The sequence below is a fragment of the Macrobrachium nipponense genome, chromosome 45 (assembly GCF_015104395.2).
Source record: "Macrobrachium nipponense isolate FS-2020 chromosome 45, ASM1510439v2, whole genome shotgun sequence".
NCBI classification, from domain to species: domain Eukaryota; kingdom Metazoa; phylum Arthropoda; class Malacostraca; order Decapoda; family Palaemonidae; genus Macrobrachium; species Macrobrachium nipponense.
Window position 1 is genome coordinate 9,125,891 of NC_061105.1, and position 20,127 is coordinate 9,146,017.

At 38.7% G+C, this 20,127-nt stretch overlaps 1 long non-coding RNA gene across 1 annotated transcript in view; it reads right to left on the reverse strand.

Annotated features, from left to right (window-relative positions):
- Positions 1–1,006: 1,006 nt before the first annotated feature.
- Positions 1,007–20,127, reverse strand: part of LOC135214094 (uncharacterized) — a 19,295-nt gene continuing 174 nt past the window's right edge. The window contains exons 2-6 of the long non-coding RNA XR_010314258.1: positions 17,750–17,999; positions 17,474–17,584; positions 16,809–17,073; positions 16,385–16,528; positions 1,007–1,450 (exon numbers count right to left, since the gene is read on the reverse strand). This is a non-coding gene — a long non-coding RNA (uncharacterized LOC135214094). The remainder of the gene's footprint in view (positions 1,451–16,384; positions 16,529–16,808; positions 17,074–17,473; positions 17,585–17,749; positions 18,000–20,127) is intronic.

The following is a 20,127-nucleotide window of genomic DNA, read 5'->3' on the forward strand; positions in this document are numbered from 1 at the left end:
TCACTTTTACTCGTTGTAATTCTTTTGTGTTTTATCTCATTTATTCCGGGAAAAGATTATTAAGTTGCACAATTAATATCGAATCCTTTGGTCAAAACTTTCCTATCTTTTGGAAAACGTGAGATAAATGAAAATATGACGCAAGGAGCGAGCAGCCTACCTCCTCCGGTACTAGCCAATCAGAGGCCGCCAAACAAACATCTCGTAGGCACAAGAATCCACCTTAAGTGAATCGAGTAATTCAGGGTTGAAGATGGTAGGTAATGATAAAGACAAGGATAAATGAAATGGGTAATGATAAGAGATGATGATGATGATGATGGCAAAGAGGAAATATAATGACAAGACGACGATCCGTTTGGGGTGTTCTGGCCTCAATGTGACCCACTGTTCCTCGCTTCTGATGCTCCTAGGACCAGTTGCTAGCCATACACATGAACCCAACTGCACCTGGTTCCTTGTACGATGAAGGTTTGTGAAAGGTATGGAACACGGAAGCAAGAAGAAAGTGCTGAATTACTCAGAGTAAATGTTGGAAGAGGTGGCTTGACGGAGCCTCCTGAAGTAGGCATCAAAGCAAAAAAAGAAGAAAAAACAACAACAATAATAATAATAATAATAATAATAATAATAATATATATCAAAACTTTACCACAGAATGACAGAAACACCATAGATATAATACATTAGCAATACTTATAATTATTAGCGCAGGAATGCTGGTATTAAAAGAAGTGAAGTATTAGTCATGAATAGGACATAACTGAACGAGAATCAGTTCGAGACCCTCTTCCTACCCCACTTACTAATAAAACATCACCCAAAACGAGCAGAAATCCTGCCTGATCCAACATCGACTACTTTCCCCGTCCTTTCGCCTCATCCCTTCGCAACAGCAAAAGAGAAGTTTATAGAGAAAAAGAATCAGAAGAAAAAGGGGAAAAATAATAATGATTCTGTGTAACTGGACGGTTCGACAAGGACCTGGAACGAGATGGTCCTTTTACGAAAATCCTGAGGTACATGACTGACCAATGGCGGTTGGATGCGTTCTCTCTGTCTAGGATGTAAAATTGGTCGTAAATTTTAATTTTTTCTACATCTGTCTTTTTTTTTATCGGATATATAAGGCAAGGGGTGGGAGGAGGAGGGGGAAGGTGGAGTGCGAGGGGGAGGAGGGGGTATATCATAAGGGTGGAGGGTAGAGGGAAAGGAGACCTTTGAACTGTGTATATTTTAGGCACTTTTGACATCAGATTTATGTGTAATCACGCCACTGTTACTGATTTGACAAGACCACAAATTCAGCGATTCGAATTCTCTTCAATATGGAAGACGAAATCTGGTTGGTTGCCAGCTGCTGAGGGCGCTCCTCTCTCCCTCCACCGGCCATGGCAATGCTGCCTCAGAGTCGAGTTTTCTTTATTTCCAGTTTTACATTACATTTGCCCTGCAAAAAAGTCCTTATTTCAGTTACAAATATAGTGAATGAACAGCTTTTTTAAGGTATAATACTACACAGACAAGATGCATAATCATTGTGGACTTACATACATTAGCAAGTCCTCATTTTGCCCTCTAGGTAAAAATGCCTTGATGAAAAACTGATGAAAAAACAATCAAGTAAACTATTAATTCATAATTTAATATTCCTGGGCGAATGCCCTATCATACTGAATACAATCTGTGGGTAACTTCGCTAGCAATAACACTATGGAGACTTCAGTCGAGAAAGAGGTGAGAATTACATGTATGTAAATATATTGACATGGGTGACTGTTAATGCACGTAAATACGAATTCATGAGAGAGAGAGAGAGAGAGAGAGAGAGAGAGAGAGAGAGAGAGAAATGAACTAGTAGTCGAACTAGTACTAGAGTGCATTTACCCATTTGGACAGCCTCAATACTGGGTATAGATATATTTCTTATTGAATTTCCATTGTAGCATATGTAAATAAGAGCATTATTATTATTATTATTATTATTATTATTATTATTATTATTATTATTATTATCTATTATAGTTATAGATATTATTACATTATTATTAATTATTATTTATGATTATTGATTATTATTAATTATTATTATTATTATTATTATTATTATTATTATTATTATTATTATTTAATGACATTCTCTCGCAGTGCAGTGACACTGAAGATAAGTTTGTCTAGTCCCCATCTTCATTCCTTCAGGAATTAAAGAGTATAGAATCTTTCTAAATGACGAGAGCGCTAAATCTGGCAAAATGAATATCTAATCTTACATCTCAATTATTTTCTGTACCTGATGACACGACTTAAAATCCCAAAATCCAAGGGTCCATTTATAGAATCTACGAGTAAGGCTTCGTGGTACTGGTCTTTCTGATCTTCTAGATGTTTTGATAGGTTGAACAAATGACACGCAACGTAAATCTACAAACTAATTCCTATCGACATTGTTTCTCTGTCTCTTTCGACGACATTCTAACATCATTTAAAGCGTGATAGAACGGAATAGAATATAGAATTCAGGACGAAGGCCAAGCACTGGGATCTATGAGGTCACTCAGTTCTCAAAAGTTAACAGAGAAAAAGGGTTGGAAAGCTCCACTGGGATCTATGAGGTCATTCAGCTCTCAGAGGTTAACAGAGAAAAGAGGTTGGAAAGGTTAACAAGAGGAAAACTTCGAAAGTTGGACTTTGAATCAATTGTGTGAGAGGGTTGAGGGGAGGATGGACGAACGAGAATGTGAACGGAGGTACAGTAAAAAAATTAAAAGGATGATGGAAACAAAAGGTAAATATGAAAAATTTGACAAAATTATCTGGGCAGAAACAGCAATTGTTTCTAACGACATTGCACGGAAAGGATCTACTGCTTTTAACTGTACAAAGAGAACTGAATACATTCAGGGAGAGTCTTTAGAACCGCATTGCAAAGCACAAGAACAGAAAGTGACCAAGGAACAAATCACTCGGCTACAAAGGGATCAAAATCAACTACCTACAAAGCTTTCCCCGCTACAGCTTCAAAGAAAATAATAAGTATATACAAGGAAGTTTTGTACAAGATGTTTCGCCATGTCACTTGAAAAAATTTAACCATTTCCATCACTAAACTATGGAAGGATATGATAAGCCCCTGAATTAAGAGACGTATTGGTCTAAGAAGCTCGACAATAAAAAAAAATAGATAACAGTACAATAGCAATATTCATTAAAACCTTACCAAGAAATATCTGAAGAGCAATTTCCGGCATCGTAGCAACGCTCAACACAGAATTGCTGTTATTTAACATAGCAATACATTGAGTAACTACTGGTCATCATAAATTATAAACATTTCACAAACTGCCTCCAACTAAGATGATCACTTGTGGGATTACCTGCACTTCATCCTGATTAAATGTTATATCAAGTTGCCCAGGGTTATTTTAACTATAGATTTTTTTTTTTATTCTCTGACACTTCAGCTACTTGGGTACATACTTCGATTTACGAAGGTTACCATAGGGCTATATGAGAACAGTTACTTTTAAAACACCTATCGATAGTAACAGGCTAAATATACTGATATACTAAACAAAAATACACGTCTTTCGTACTGAGAGTTTGTGGAACATGCCACCTGACAGCATGAAATCTGAACATTCAATTAAGTTAAAAACAATTGCTATCACTTGGAGCTTCTATTAACTTGGAGTATGAGCATTGGGAATTAAATTTTTCATCCTTCAGGTTGACCGAGTAACTCGATAAAATGTACAATTTTGGAAATATCTCAATATTTTCATTTCGCCGTCAAGGAAATCGCAAAAAACTCAAATGACTTTTACTTTTACAAATCTCTAGGGGTAAAAATTTTAAAATAAATAGAAATGAGACACGTGCAATATTGAACGGAATTCCTTATACCTTAATAATAATACTTCTGCAGGTGACTGAAGTGCATGATTGATTGATTTGTTCATTCTTACTGGCGTTGCAACAACGAGGTTATTGACGCCGTATCATTAAAAGGAATTGCAAAGGAAAAAGTCAATTAAAAACCTATAAATATGTTTATATAAAATCTGTCAGAGAACTACAGAGAACCCAAAAACACACGAAATACCCATCCAACCTACAGACCTATTTCAGATCAATTGTAAACATATGTACAAGCAACTTCCAAATTCTACAGAGTTCTTTGAAATAAATAGATATTAAAAGTACTAAAACTTTATATATGGTAATAAATATTATATCAGTTGGAGGTCAACTTTATGTATATAAAAATTTTATGAAGTAAAAGACTTTAAAGCAAGTATACACTGACACATACTAACACATACACAAACTCAGACATCATGACCAAACTAACCTAAATTTTTTCAAGAAGACCTGCTTCTTGAAGATAATTAAAAAGGCTATCCTCATTAAAAAGTCTTCCTATAATGGCATCCAGCTTAAGCTACATTCTTCCAACTACGTTAAAATGACGGTTCCTTGCCGATATTAAGCTGGGACATTCTACTATTAAATGTTTTACTGTGAGGGGAACTAGACAATCCTCACAAAATGGTACATGGTCATTTTTCATTAAAAACCCATGAGTAATCCGTGTGTGACCGATCCGTAACCTACATACAGCAGTCTCTTTCCGACGGTCTTCTCATATAAAGCCAGGGGTTGATTACATCAGTAAGTTCTCTCATTTTATTATTGCTCTCTATTGTCCAATAAAACTGCCAAACTGATTCTACTGTCTTTTTAATTTCAGGAATGTAGTCTGAGCAAGGAATTGCTATACTACTTGGATTTTTTTATGTACCTGACTTAGCCAGTTCATCAGCTCGTTCATTTCCAACAATGCCAACATGTGAAGGAACCCAGCAGAAATTAACTGCCTTCTGTTTTTGCTTTAATAAAAACAGCCACTCTGTTATTTCCAGTACCACAGGGCGTACTGGATTAAAAGATGCCAAAGCTTCCAAGGCACTCTTGGAATCACTAAAAATAGTAAAATCATCTCCTTCTAAAGTTACAATTTTCTTTAGTGCTGTTAAAATGCTAAAAAGTTCAGCAGTAAAAATAGAAGCACAACTTGGTAGTGCACCACAAACATTTACTGTCAGGGTATACCACTCCAAACCCAACGCCTGCACTGGATTTGGAGCCATCGGTAAAGATTTGCCTAGTTATATCATGTTTTTCAGCATGACAAAGAAATTTCTGTTTAAGAATATCATCTGAACAATCTGCCTTGCAACTGGAAAACCATTTACAATATTTCACAGAGGGCAACTTCCATGGAAGGAATCTTGAAAATTTTGCTGGAATTCCTTTTCCTTTTATTACACTGAGCTCCTCTAATGCACATTTTACCCTGTATCCAAAAGGCTTTGGATATGAAGCATATTTTTCATAAATACAAAAAATGCCTTTAAAAACAGTATTGTAGGCTAAGGACTCAGGAGTTCTCTGTATGCGGTACCTATATTTCAGCAGGGCAAATTTTCTTATCAAATCTAGGGGCAGTTTTCCTGCATCCACTAATAAACTAGATATTGGGTAGGATCTAAAGGCTCCTGTTGGAATTCTAATTCCCCCATGGTGAACTGCATTCAAAGTATCTAATCTTCTTGTGGTTGCTGAGGAGTAGACTTCTGACCCATATGCCAATTTTGAACCAACCATTGCTTTATAAACATGTAACAAGTGCTTTCTATCAGCCCCCCAATTTGTATGACCTAAGACTTTTAAAACATCTAAGGCCTTCATGCATTTGACTTTCAGGCTCCTGAGATGAGCTTCCCATGTTAACCTGCTATCAAAGATGAGGGGAGGCCTAAAAACTTTGTTTCCTGTACACATTTCAGTCTGTCCATTTAAAAACAGATCTGGGTCAGGATGAACCCCTCTGATACGGTAGAAATGCATAACAGCAGTTTTGGCAGAGGAAAATTTAAAACCATGCTCAGTTGCCCAACTGTTAACTTTATTTATTACCAACTGAAGTTTTCGCTCTGCAACAGACATTTTAGATGCAGCACACGAAATAGATAAATCATCAACGAACATTGTTGACATTACATCTTTTGGAATTTTTGAGGCTATCCCATTTATGACTAAGGCAAACAGAGTGACACTTAACACACTTCCCTGTGGTACTCCTTCCTCTTGTTCTTTCAAATTAGACAGAGTACTACCTACTCTGACTTTAAAATAACGGTTTTTTAAAAAGACTTTAATAAAAAGTGGTAGTTCTCCACGCAGATCAATTTCATACAAGACTCCCATAATTCCATGCCTCCAGGTAGTATCATAAGCCTTTTCTAGGTCAAAGAAAACCGCCACATATTGCTGCTTGGAAGCAAACGCCTGACAAATTGCATTCTCCAAACGTATCAATACATCTGTGCAAGAATGCATACGGCGAAAGCCACACTGAGATGATGATATAATCTTCTTTGATTCTAAAACCCTTACCAACCTAAAATTTACAATTTTTTCCTTAAGTTTACAAAAACAGGATGTTAAAGCTATTGGTCTATAGCTTGTAGGGACAGATGAATCTTTCCCAGGCTTGACAAAGGGTAAAACTGTCGCTATTTCCCAAACACTAGGGTAATCACTCTCCTTAAAAATTCTATTAAGAATACTTAAAATGAAAAATTCAGTTTCCTTTGAAGTATTCTTGATCATTTCATATAAAATTTCATCAGGTCCAGGTGCAGTTCTTTTACTGTTACTAAGAGCAAATAAAAATTCCTCCATGGTTAAAGGCATATTATATGATTCAGATTTAAAAGTAAAATCAAGTGTTTCAGACTCTGCTAACACTCTCCCGGTAGAATGGAGAATTTTCATCCCTGCTAGATATCATTGCAAAATGTTCAGCAAAAACATTGCTTACAGCATTTGGGTTGGTTATAAAGTCACCATCGACTTTTAAAACAGGGAGGGGACTAGCATTGTACTTTCCTGCTATTTTCTTAACTATCCAGATCTTGGTCATGGGTGTTTTCCAGGTAATTGTTGACATAAAAAGTACCCATGATTCTCGTCTCGCATGTTTTATTTTCCATCTGAATTTGGCTCGAGCCTTTTTAAAGGAGATCAAGTAGCATGCACATCGATGTCTTCTGTGCCTAGTAAAAGCTGCTCTCATGGCTTTATGTCTTATTTTGCATTGAACATTCCACCATGGAACAGGCTCCCGATGCAATTTTCCACTGGTTTTAGGGATTGCCTTTTCTGCTGCAAACATAAAAATCATTGTTAAGTAGAACACTGCTTCTCCTATTGTTAGCATATCTTTTGCATCTAGTTCAATATAACCAAGTTCCTGGAAAATGGGCCAATTTGCTTTATTGGTACACCACCTGGCATTCTGTATACTGGCTCATATTTCTCAGTTCTGATGACAATTGGAAAATGATCACTACCGTATAGATCATCCAACACCTCCCAGTTGAAGTCAATGAATGCATCAGAACTGGTGATAGATAAGTCAAGAGGTCAAGAGAAAGATATTTATTATATAAGTCTCAGGTTCTTGAGATCCAAGTAAAATTCCAATATCAGGATTAGCATTCTTATTTCTATTATTAAATCTGCTATTCTTTCCTCTGTTCTGAACTACATAAGGGCTTGTAGTAGCAATCAAAGAATCTTTGATGTTTTCATTGGAGGAGGTTGGGGATGGCAAAGGGAGATCCTTATCCAAGCCTAAGTTTGTCAACGGTGCCAAAGGGGACAATGTACTTGACATATTATTCATGGGAATTTGAAAGAAAAAAAGGGGGGAAAACACACACACACACACACACACACAACTACTGCTTGGGAAGACCAACAAGGCATCGCGGACTAGACAGGGTTCGACATTCTCCACCAACGGCACACGTATTAGTTCCTTCCCCACGGTCTACCCCATACCCTACCCTTTCGGGATAGCACCAATATGCTTATAGTGGCCCAGGTATAAGCCAATCAGCCTACTGGGAGTTCTGCGCCCACTAATGGGGACCGACTCCCCACTTCAAACATAATGGTGAGCTTCCGGACAAAAACCAGGAGTCCCATCCCAAAAACCAGGCCCCCCTGGATTCCGATGGGCTGATCCCTGGAGATGGTTCCGCCCTCAAGATAGAAATGGGGAAATCCCATCACCATCTCTTGGATCCAAACCAACTCCCACAATTAGCTTCGAATGCAAACCCCCTCCAAACAACGAACCCCTCCCAGACTCACCCTAGCAGTAAAATTTTTCGAAAGTGGAAATGTCCACGCAAGTTAATACCAAAAGTTTTGTAGGCGTTCCGTCACGATCCAGCCTTCGCAAACTTAAAGGCAGAATCCCTTACCCCTTTACCACGTGAAGGAACCTACTCGAGGGGCTGAAGTGCAAGACAATTGAAGTGTACACAGAAGCAACTAAAAGAATTCCTAGAATTTCTTGCATCACTCTTAAGTTTGCAGCTACGTTATCAATGATTTAACATCAGCTCGAAGTCAATTTACCTTCATGTTTAAAAACCGAAGGATGTAGGCTGACTGTCAAGGTTTAGTATAGATTTTAGATTGCAAGGAAGTTGGAAGTCTTATATTCATATGACCGAAGTCCAAAATTATAAATATCTAAAGATTAGACCATAGAAATCTTCAGCAGAGTTTAATTATTTTCACAGGGTAAATGCGGTGTGTATCTAAATTACCAAATCCTACAATGAACGCTATATGGTATTCATAATGTAGCCTATTCAACAATGAAAGTGATACTAAAAAGAAAATTAAATACTCAATTATATAACCTCAAAAATCAAAATCCTAGATCACACCTAATGACACCCACATAAAAACCAGAGAAGGATTTTAATGACTGTTGCATCCAAATCATATGACAAAACTGCCAAGTCACTGGCTATCATTATGGAAACATGCGAAATCCAACTTATTCAAAACTAATTGTTCTGACCTAAGAAATTCTACCATCATTAAAAACACCCTATTCTTTTTAAATCCCTGAAAACTGCAGAATATGATTCCGGAGTTCAAATTCACCAAGTTTAGGCCTGTCATTTTTCCTAAGGTTGGTAATGGTTCCTAATTTCTACGTACACATATCTAAAATATTTACTTGTTTGCTACCAGCAATTCATGGATAAATATATTGCAGTTAGTTGCAGAAAGCTGACACACCAAATCCAAATAATATTGCCAGTTACACCCCATAGAATAATTAAATATGAAGCACTAAGTTGAAACGTAATCCATTTGAAGGCGATCTTAAAATATTTGCTGTAAGATATCACCTACAATAACATACAAACTATTAATTTGCTTGGAATGATATGAACCGAAACCAATAGCTCGGTGCTTCATTACAAAGATTTTAAAACGCTAGAAACTGGGATCTATCAAGTCTAGGCCCTTGGATTTTTGTCATCCATCTCGGGGAGTTGAGTAGATAACGAAGCTGACTAAATGGTGATTTAAGACGTAGTAGTACTTTTCATTTTTTTCACTACAGCAGATCAGGTTAATTCTGAAGTAAAAAAAAAGATAAACAATTGCTTGAATCACCTGGAAATCTTAAAGAATGACAGTTATATTATTGTAATCTTGGCAGATATATTATTGTAACCTTGGCAGATATATTATTGTAATATTGACAGTTATATTATGGTAATCTTGATAGGTATGTTATCGTAATCTTGCAGATATATTATTGTAGTCTTGGCAGGCATAGCATTATAATCTTGGCAGGTACGTTATTGTAATCATGGCAGATATATCAATGTAATCTTGGCAGATAGATCATTGTAATCTCGGCAGATATATTATCGTAGTCATGGCAGGCATAGCATTGTAATCTTGGCAAGTATATTATTGTAATCATGGCAGATATATCATTATAATCTTGGCAGATATATCATTGTAATCCTGGCAGATATATTATTGTAGTCTTGGCAGGCATAGCAGCATTGTAATCTTGGCAGGTACATTATTGTAATCATGACAGATATATTATCTTAAACCTGGCAGATGTAGTAATCTTGGCAAATGTATTATAGCAATCTTTGTATTTGTTTTATGGTAATCTTGGCAAATATATTATATTAATCTTGGCAGTTATCTTATAGTAATTTTGGCAGATATATTACAGTAATCTTGGCAAATATATTACAGTAATCTTGGCAGTTATCTTATAGTAATCTTGACAAATATATTATAGTAATCTTGGAAGTTATCTTATAGTAATCTTGGCAGATATATTACAGTAATCTTGGCAAATATATTATAGTAATCTTGGCAGGTATGTTACTGCAATCTCGGCAGATATATTACTGTAACCAAAGTTTGTAGATTCTGTAATACAAATACCAGGAGTCTTAATAAAATAGAGGGATAAATGTATTATGCTTTGTGACATAACTTTTACAAAACTTACTCGCTCGCTGTACTCCAATTCTCTTGATACTGTTGATACTGAAGACTTAATAATTTCCGGTATCCGGATTATTCTTCGAAAAAATAAAAAAAAATAAAAAAAAAATTATTCGAAAAGCTTTTGTGTCAGACGCAAAGGAATATAAATTTCAAATTATCCGAAATTATTCAACGGAAAAAAAGTGCTTTACCATTTTTTTATCACTAAGCAAACTCGAAATTGTAAGCAATGTTTTCATGACATTAAACGTTTCCAAAAAAACTTACATGCATTGCACTGTGTTTAGGACAGAAAAAAGAATTGGGTTCAGTTTTATATAAAATTTAGATGTGTAAAAAATGCATAAAGCTTAAATTGTGATAAAATGTAAAATATAACTATAATACGAGGCTTTCTGGTATGCGTTATGATTCTGCCTTTACTGCATACAGGCTTCCATTCTGTGCTATTCCCTTTAACAGGATTATGATTATATGATGAGGAACGTTATCTCGACATTTTGCAGTTTCAGTTATTAATTCAGCTCGGCTCAGTATTCGCGAGATCGACTGCAAGATAAAGATGTAGTTAAAGCCTCGTCGAACAGTCTGATAGAACCCTAACTCTACTAATGATTTTCAAGATTACTTACATTTGGTAATTAGATTGACAACCACTTGCACTTCCATTTAGTCTAGCATTATAAATGGGCTATTTTAGCATCAACCCTCCTAAGAAAACTTAAGTGCATACAGGCCAGTACCCAGAGTTTTTTATTATAAATGTCATTGCATGTATAGGTACGTGCAAGATGAAATACTTTTAAATATGGACTTCCAGAAAGCTTTAGGGGGTGGTCGTTCGACTCACCCCAACCCCCAACCCCCGGCCGATACGCCCTCACCCCCTCGGTACAGGCCTGGCATACATTAGGGAAGAATTATCTTGTACGATAACGAAGAAGTTGGTTTTTATTGCTAAACTGACAACGAGCTTTATAACTAAACGGACCATAAGAGTAGAAATAGTCACTTTCATAAATTTCCAACAATTTAGTTATATGCTAACGAGAAAGCATTCGTAAGCCACAACTTCCCTTTTATGCCAGTTAGACAAAGATGTTCAGGGCCACTAAGTTCTTTCTTGGTAGATCTAGTGTACCTATCCGCGGCGGCCCAGAGTATGGCAGTTGCGGTTTTTCTATGCAGTTTTACCCCCTGAACAAGAATATGAAGTAATATTTATTCGGACGACTCTAATTTACCTTTGAACTCTATCCTACGGTAAAGGGGATTCCCATTGGGAACCGGGGTGGTTTTGGGTGGGGACAAAACCCTAACTCTATCCTACGGTAAGGGGGACCCCCAGTGGGAACCGGGTTTTGGGTGGGGAGAAACCACTTGGGGGTGATTTTGCCGTGTTATTGTGGTATTTCCCACATTTATCACTTTCAAAAACACGAAATACAGGCGGAATAAGAGATAACAAAACTAGCGATAGTGGAGCCGTTCCACATCATATTCGTCTACTACTACTACTACCACAACACTGAATCCTACTACGCATGCGCTAACTGTAAGGGAGCTTTTGGCCTAAACTCAGACTGCTTAGTGAGGAAAGAAATGGGGGTTTACGGGAGGGATACATGTATTTAGCCAAACACGTTACAGTATGACCCCTACGTTGCTACCGGACTGAGTGAAGGATTGGGGGGGGGGTGGTACAGGGTTCCCAGATTTGGCAGTTTCTCACCAAATTTGGCTTTTTTTTCCTAATTTGGTGGGTAAAAATTCACTTTGGCTGGTTAGTGGTATTTTGGCTGGTTTTTCAAATACTTTCTATTTGAGCTAAACACTGATCCCACGTTTGAGGAATAACTCCCCAGATTGGGAATTTTTGAAGGTTTTCAGGAAAATCTGGGGAAGAATGAATAGGTTTTTTCAGTAAACAAAACTTGGTAACATTTCAGCAAAATATGTAGATGGTTAATTAAAATAAAAATCACACACACAACCAGACGACCACAAAACAGGCCGCCGGATTCTCAGAGAACGAGCCTCATTTCAAAACAATTTCAATTCATTCTCGTTTTTTTTTCCTGTATTCTTATATTAGTTTATATTATCTAACTAAAACTATGATGCCGCTATACAAGCATATATATGATAAAAAAAATATACATTTATAAAGATAAATATAACGCACATATATTTGCCGGTTATTTGGGTTGGTTTGGATTTCCATTTGGCGGGATTTTGGCTGGTTTCATGGTAGACTTTGGCTGGTTGGTAGTGGTGTCATCTAGGAACCCTGGCTGTAACCATACGTTGAGTTACATAAAAGCATTTACCTAATTTGTTTATTAAAACATGTTATGTGAATTCTAGTGTTTATTCCTTTTCATTTTTCCATAGTATTTGTATAATAACTGTTTTGAAATAAATCTACCTAATCATTTCACCATATATAACTTGAAATATTATGTTATAATTGAGGACAGACACCTAAAAATGCCTACGTGTTGATATAGAACTCAGTTTTAGGACGTTTCGATACCTACCTGTTACGTGAAATTGCACATTGCGTTGCATATTACATACACACTCCCTATCATTTATACACAAGTCAATCCCTCCCCTTTCCAGTATTCACGACTGGCTCTTTACGTTACACCATTTACAATGCATTTCTCACTGATACCATATCTAGATTAAAGTTTGCCATTATTTTTTATAAAACCTACATTTAAATATATTCCTTATACACATTTTACAGACATTACAATTTACACCTCCCTTCCAGTTTCCTTACTATTATGCAGTTATGTATGGTTACTTTTTACATTTTTACACTTCCACACCCATCAAAGTTAGGTTTATATGTCATTTTTACCTACTGGGGGCCGAATCCCATCCCCCGGCTTAGGCAACATACCCTTAGGGTTAGTTTGTTATATGTTGGTTTACCTACTAATTTTACTTCCTTGAAGGGGGTTACCCGGTTAGGCTAGATTGGTTAGTTCTTCAAGGGTGGATACCGGGGGGGGCGGGGGGGGGGGGTGGTTAGTTGGTTACATTCCCTACTTGGTTACCTACTAGGTTTGGAGGAAAAAAAAAAAAAAAGGTTAGGTACATTCCTTACGAGGTTAGGTTAGGCCTTTAAGGGGGGGTACGGGGGGCGAAGCCCCCATGGTCAGGCAATATTTCCCTACTAGTTAGGGTTTAGGTTAGGTTGGTTAGGTTACATTCCTTACTAGGTTAGGTTAGGCCTTTAAGGGGGGGTACGGGGGGGGCGAAGCCCCCCCTGGTCAGGCAATATTCCATACTAGGTTAGTTAGGTTTAGGTTACATTCTTACTAGGTTACGTTAGGCCTAGTTATTTCCCTACTAGGTTAGGTTAGGTTGCGTTCCTTACTAGGTTAGGTTAGGCCTTTAAGGGGGAATATGGGGGCAAGCCCCCCCCCCCCCATGGTCAGCCAATGTTCCCTACTAGGTTAGTTTAGGTTGGTTATTTGGTTACATTCCTTACTAGGTTTACATTAGGCCTAGTATTTCCCTACTAGGTTAGGTTAGGTTACGTTCCTTACTAGGTTAGGTTAGGCCTTTAAGGGGGGTACGGGGGGCGAAGCCCCCTGGTCAGGCAATATTCCCTACTAGGTTAGGTTAGGTTTGGTTACATTCCTTACTAGGTTAGGTTAGGCCTTTAAGGGGGGGTACGGGGGGCGAAGCCCCCCTGGTCAGGCAATATTCCCTACTAGGTTAGGTTAGGTTAGGTTACATTCCTTACTAGGTTACGTTAGGCCTAGTATTTCCCTACTAGGTTAGGTTAGGTTACGTTCCTTACTAGGTTAGGTAGGCCTTTAAGGTTTAAGGGGGGGTACGGGGGGGCGAAGCCCCCCTTGTCAGGCAATATTCCCTACTAGGTTAGGTTAGGTTAGGTTGGTTAGGTTACATTCCTTACTAGGTTAGGTTAGGCCTTTAAGGGGGGGTACGGGGGGGCGAAGCCCCCCTGGTCAGGCAATATTCCCTACTAGGTTAGGTTGGTTAGGTTACATTCCTTACTAGGTTAGGTTAGGCCTTTAAGGGGGGGGTACGGGGGGGCGAAGCCCCCCTGGTCAGGCAATATTCCCTACTAGGTTAGGTTAGGTTAGGTTGGTTAGGTTACATTCCTTACTTGGTTAGGTTAGGCCTAGTATTTCCCTACTAGGTTAGGTTAGGCCTAGTATTTCCCTACTAGGTTAGGTTAGGTTACGTTCCTTACTAGGTTAGGTTAGGCCTTTAAGGGGGGTACGGGGGGGCGAAGCCCCCCTGGTCAGGCAATGTTCCCTACTAGGTTAGGTTAGGCCTTTAAGGGGGGTACGGGGGGGCGAAGCCCCCTGGTCAGGCAATATTCCCTACTAGGTTAGGTTAGGTTACATTCCTTACTAGGTTAGGTTAGGCCTTTAAGGGGGCGTACGGGGGCGGGGGGCAAATTCCCCCTGTCAGGCAACATTGCCTACTAGGTTAGGTTCCCTACTAGGTAAGGTTACATCCCCTGGCTTAGGTTAGGTTATGTTAGGTTGGTTTGGTTCTTTAAGGGGGGTTGACCGCAGGACCCCCAACCCCACCCTGGTCAGGCAACATCCCTACAAGTTTAATTAGTTTTGTTATATGCTAACCTATGTTTAATTTGGTCTTTTGTATTTATTAAAACAACTATAGGCCCTATTACACATTTACCACCCAGGACTTAAATCCCACCCCCCCCCTGGGCCCGTTATATATGTATTTGTATTATTTCATATTTTGAACCCATCCCACATTTACATTTAGTTCCTTAACTACCCATTTACTTTTATTACCCTTAACATTGCCAACTTATCTTGTTAAGTGCTTGTTCATTTACCTCAGCCCCACCCTGCCTCAACCAATAGCATCAAAGCATTTTTACTACTCCACCCCACCTCTCCTACCCTGTTTTCTACGGTCTGGCCTCCTGCCACCTCCTAACTGTAGAACTCCAACACTGTTGAATCTGCCGCCATGACATCCACCCTGCTGCATCTACTTCACGATCGCCCCAGCCCCTCACCAGGAAAACTCTTGCCAACTTCATGTAACAATTGTTACATGAGTTACAAAGATTTTTCTGCTTTTACTCAGGTAATTATGATCGACTAATCGGTTTTTGCCAGGACCATGGCCTCCTGAGAAAGCAGGTCTTTTGCCCCCATTCAGTCGACTCCAAGATACGGGAGGAGAATGTATAAACTTCGTCGGGTACTTGGCTGTTGCTTATTTCAAGCTGCATTTTGAGGAACCAAGACCCGCCCTCCACGCATTCTTAAAAGCAGCTGCTGCTGTGTACCCTCCACCCCTTTAAGGTAAGGTCCAAACATTATTCTTAATTATTATGTTTTAGGAAAGTGAGTGTTAGGCTTTCGCCGAAAGTTGCGTCAAGGTATGTTACTATTCAGTGGGGTGCTGCTAAGACAACTCGTACCTTCCACCTTACCCCCCCCGCCCACCCTCTGTGCGTACCCCCCCACCCCCTTAGTGAACATGGCTCCCGTGGTGGTTGGGGAATTTAAACATGGCAGCTGTGTTTACATTGCCTTCACCGTAACGAATACTTGGTACCTTCCTATAGGACCGTTCTTCGGTGACTTAGACTATGGCAATTGACCTTTTCTATGTATTTTAGTTTTGCTTACAAGGGTTGTAAGGAATATTTTGTTCGTTTGGTTGGAACTAAACTTAATATACCTTTGAGTTTAGTGCGGCTATTATGTAACTTTCAAAGGTCAATTACTGCCTTAGTTACAGCCGCCCGAATGGATATTACTTTTTTAAATCTTGTACAGTAACTCAAATTAACATAGGAATCAGTCAATTGCCATAGTCTAAGCCACCGCGGATTGCTTCTGTAGAAATACCTCTTTCTTGATTGTCGTAGCAAGAAATACTGAATTTCTCGTTTAATAATGCGTTTGCAACTCACCTGAGCCAAACCAGTAGAATGACGTGTTTCTTCTCAAGACAAAATGTATAATTATCTGCATTTGGCGGAATGCTCTCCATCCGTACAACTGCCATTTCGACTAGTTAAAGTGGTTCCCAGGTCAAGGACGCCTCGGATGGCTAGCTGTATAGAGAAAAAAAAAAAGAATTACCTTACGAAAATATGTCTGCTGTTTCATAACATACTACATATCAGTCACATGAACGCATCGCTGCAGAGTCGTGTGATGCACAAAATTCAAAGCTGCTCAGTTTAAAAACTATATAATCACAGAAATTGCCGATAAACTCACATTCTTTTAATTTAAAACACAAACTAGCCTTAGCCTTTACAAAGAATTCAAAATGGTCAAGAGGTTTCCCATATTTAAAATTTAGGCCAGAATAATTTACTTGAAACTCACCAAAATTGTGTATGCGCAGCAATCACAAAAGGTTTCTATGCTGTTCTAGCAAACCGAAAGCTGTGCACAGCTGCTGTGCTCTGGAATATTTCTCTGGAATGTCTCCTTGTCTGGAAACCCCTTCTGGCACAGCTGCTCGTCATCTCCACATCAACAAATCCAAAAAGGATCATGCCAGTTTTGTGAGGAGCAGTTCCTCAGACGATCACTGATTAGAAAACAGATTCTTGGTTGTTCAAGCAACGACGTACTTAACATCACTACCCTGAATGGGTTAAAGAAAAGGACAATTAAGTCAGGATTTGTAACTACAAACTAATTCTACGGCATCAGAAATGACTGGAGGGTGACTTTCGTAAAATTCTAGTTTTATAAGATGGACTATTCAAAATCTAAACTAAACTGGATGACTTCTTGTAAAGGAAGTCAGTTTGATTAAATTGGACAATTATAAACTGAATTTAAAACCTGCCATTAACATTTTTCGAATACATTGCATTTTTTTTTCGGGGTCACCCCTTTTTGGGGAAAACCTTCCAGTTGAAAGGACAATCTCTCAGCACAGGTTAATAGTATCCTACTTGGCCAAACATTAAAACTTTATGAAACTTTTAGTGATCATTAAAATATATAATAATTTAAATAAAAACAAACTTGAAACTCACCTGAGGTCATCTGTATGTTGATGGGATGTATCTAGTTTCGTGGCTCCTTTTCAACGTTCAGGACCACTTTCCGTTTTGGAACTTACTACAGGAGTACATAATCTACTTCAACTGTGAAATGGCAAAAGTATGAAGGCTGGTTACCATTTGAAAGTTACTACAGGAGCACATACCTACATCAACTTTGAAATGACAAATGTATGGGGACTGTTTATTAGTGTTGTCAATTTTGCTTTGTGGGAGAACATTTCACAGATACGACTGCGTGGAACTTACTAATAAAAGGAGGTAAACAAACGTCCTCAACACTTCCCTAAGGAGATTTGTATCTGCTGAATGTCACGTGTGAATTCTCTTGAGCTCGTGTTTAAACGTCGGAGGACACGCTAGAGTTTGACTAAATCCTGTTAAGACTATAGTGCCATTTAAGCTGACCATTCAGTTTGAGAAGCAAGTAACACTAATTTGATTTTCTTTGCTGTTGAGTGGAAAAGCTTTCCCTGATTCCTCACTTGAACAAACAAATCTGCAAAAGGAAAAATTATGCTTTGATCCTTGATGTTTACAGAGCTTACATGAATATCTAAAAGGCAGATTTATCAATCAGACCCAAAGCAATTATGTATGTAAATCCACATCGCTAAGCTGCAGATAATGATTTTCTAGTACACGGGATAATACTGAGAAAGGGTCATGGCAAATAGGAACACAGTTCTTTCACTGGGCAATGACAGTCCTGTCAATTAATTTTTTGCCTATTCCAGACGCCTTAAATATGATGATAATACTGGCCGATACTTTTGGGCAGTAGGACATTCACAATTGTTCTATTTAGATCAAACTACTCCACTTTTCGTACCACAACCGTCTGTGAGGGGCATTCAAATCATCTCCAGTTTAGCATCTGGAGTCATCTAAACATGCTATGGGCCATAACTAAAAAATTTACAATAATCTCTAATGATTCCAAATCTCCAGTCTTTCATAAAGGTTGATGCCACAGTATTTTGCCACAGGGGCGACACGAACTAACGCCATACAATTTTTTTCTAACGATCAAACTGTGCACCAAGTATAAATGGTGTCCCAGACCCAGAATTAAGTGTCTCGTGCTCTAACAAATACAAATTAACCGGTATTACTATTAACCCTGCAAAATTACCACTTGCAGCACCGTTCCCAGCCTTGGAAAATTAAAAGGTAGACAATCACTTCAAAATACACAGCAGTAATGACCACAGGATACTTAATTACCAATTAAAATCAAACAAACGCAAAAAAAAAAACAGTACAAGCCAAGTTAATTGAACTTGCTTCCATTTCTCTGAAGGAATTGGCGGATTAATTCAAATCGAAACCAAGTGACGCATGAAGTAGATTAAGAGGTAACGAAAAATAATCGTTCATCCAGCAGCTGTCAAATCATCGCTTATTGCCCTGACACCTGGCGGCCAAAATGTGAAATATAGTTGCTTTGTCGGCTTGGATGTCTGCAAAAAAAAGTGAGAATTATGATCTGGAAATGGAATCATTCAGCTGTCAGAGAGAGAGAGAGAGAGAGAGAGAGAGAGAGAGAGTTTTCAAATAGCAGATGTACCTAAATTCAGTCTCTCTTTTGCGAGGGGATGGGGAGAAAGGAGGCAGAGTTTCGTCAGGTAAACGCGAAGTTCAAAATAGGAATTCAAAACATGAGTCTCTTTTTAGAAAGGGGATGAGTTAAAGTTCTGAACAGGAACGGTTTTCAACAAGATGGGAGAAGGGAAGGTTGTCAACAAGATGTGAAAACTGAAGCCTACATTTTCGACTGGATCAGTTTTCGAGCAGCTTTCACCTAATGTTAGGCCCAAACCGGTAAAAAAAAATTCAGTATACTCTGGTTCACCGTTTCCCCTAGACCCTATAGACGAGTAGGGACCCAGTGCCATTGGTTAGGTTAGGAAAGGCTTGGTTTAGGATGCATCCCTGCCATTTGCTAAATGACTGTGACCTAGATCAAGGTTTAGGTGTTGGGTCAAGGACTCATCACCCTAGGATGGGTTAGTTAGATTAGGTCAGCATACATTCCTGTGTTTTGCCCAGGATTGCATGATACTCTGGGTCAGCTTAGGGGGCTCCTGGAGAGGGACAAAGTCCCCCTAAACATGCATGGACCCAGAGCCGCAGGTTAGGGCAGGAGAGGTTACCTTAGGATGCATCCCTTTTGGTAGATCTAGGGTACTTATCCGCGGCGGCCTAGACTATGGCAGTTGCGGTTTTTCTATGCAGTTTTACCTACTGAACAAGAATTTTAAGTAACGACTGCTACTTGACAATCATAATGTAATTTTCAACCGACTGTAATTTCTACATTTCCTACCGATTTCCTACTGGGGTCCGCAAGACAGTTGGATAACGGGGTGGAGTGGGGGGGGGGGAGGTGGAAATAACAGCAGCAGCTTGCAATAACAATACAGGTTAGAAGAGCATAAACCGGTAAGAAAAATACACAACCCATAATTAATAACTGACGGCAGTCAGACGCGACCCAATTCCTTGCTCCTAAAATAACCTCAGCTCTATTATAACCGACAGCAGCATGAAGTTACTTGAAAAATTCACTCCTAGAAGACAGCCCACTAAACTGTAACAGACGGAAGCAACGCTAGATAATACTT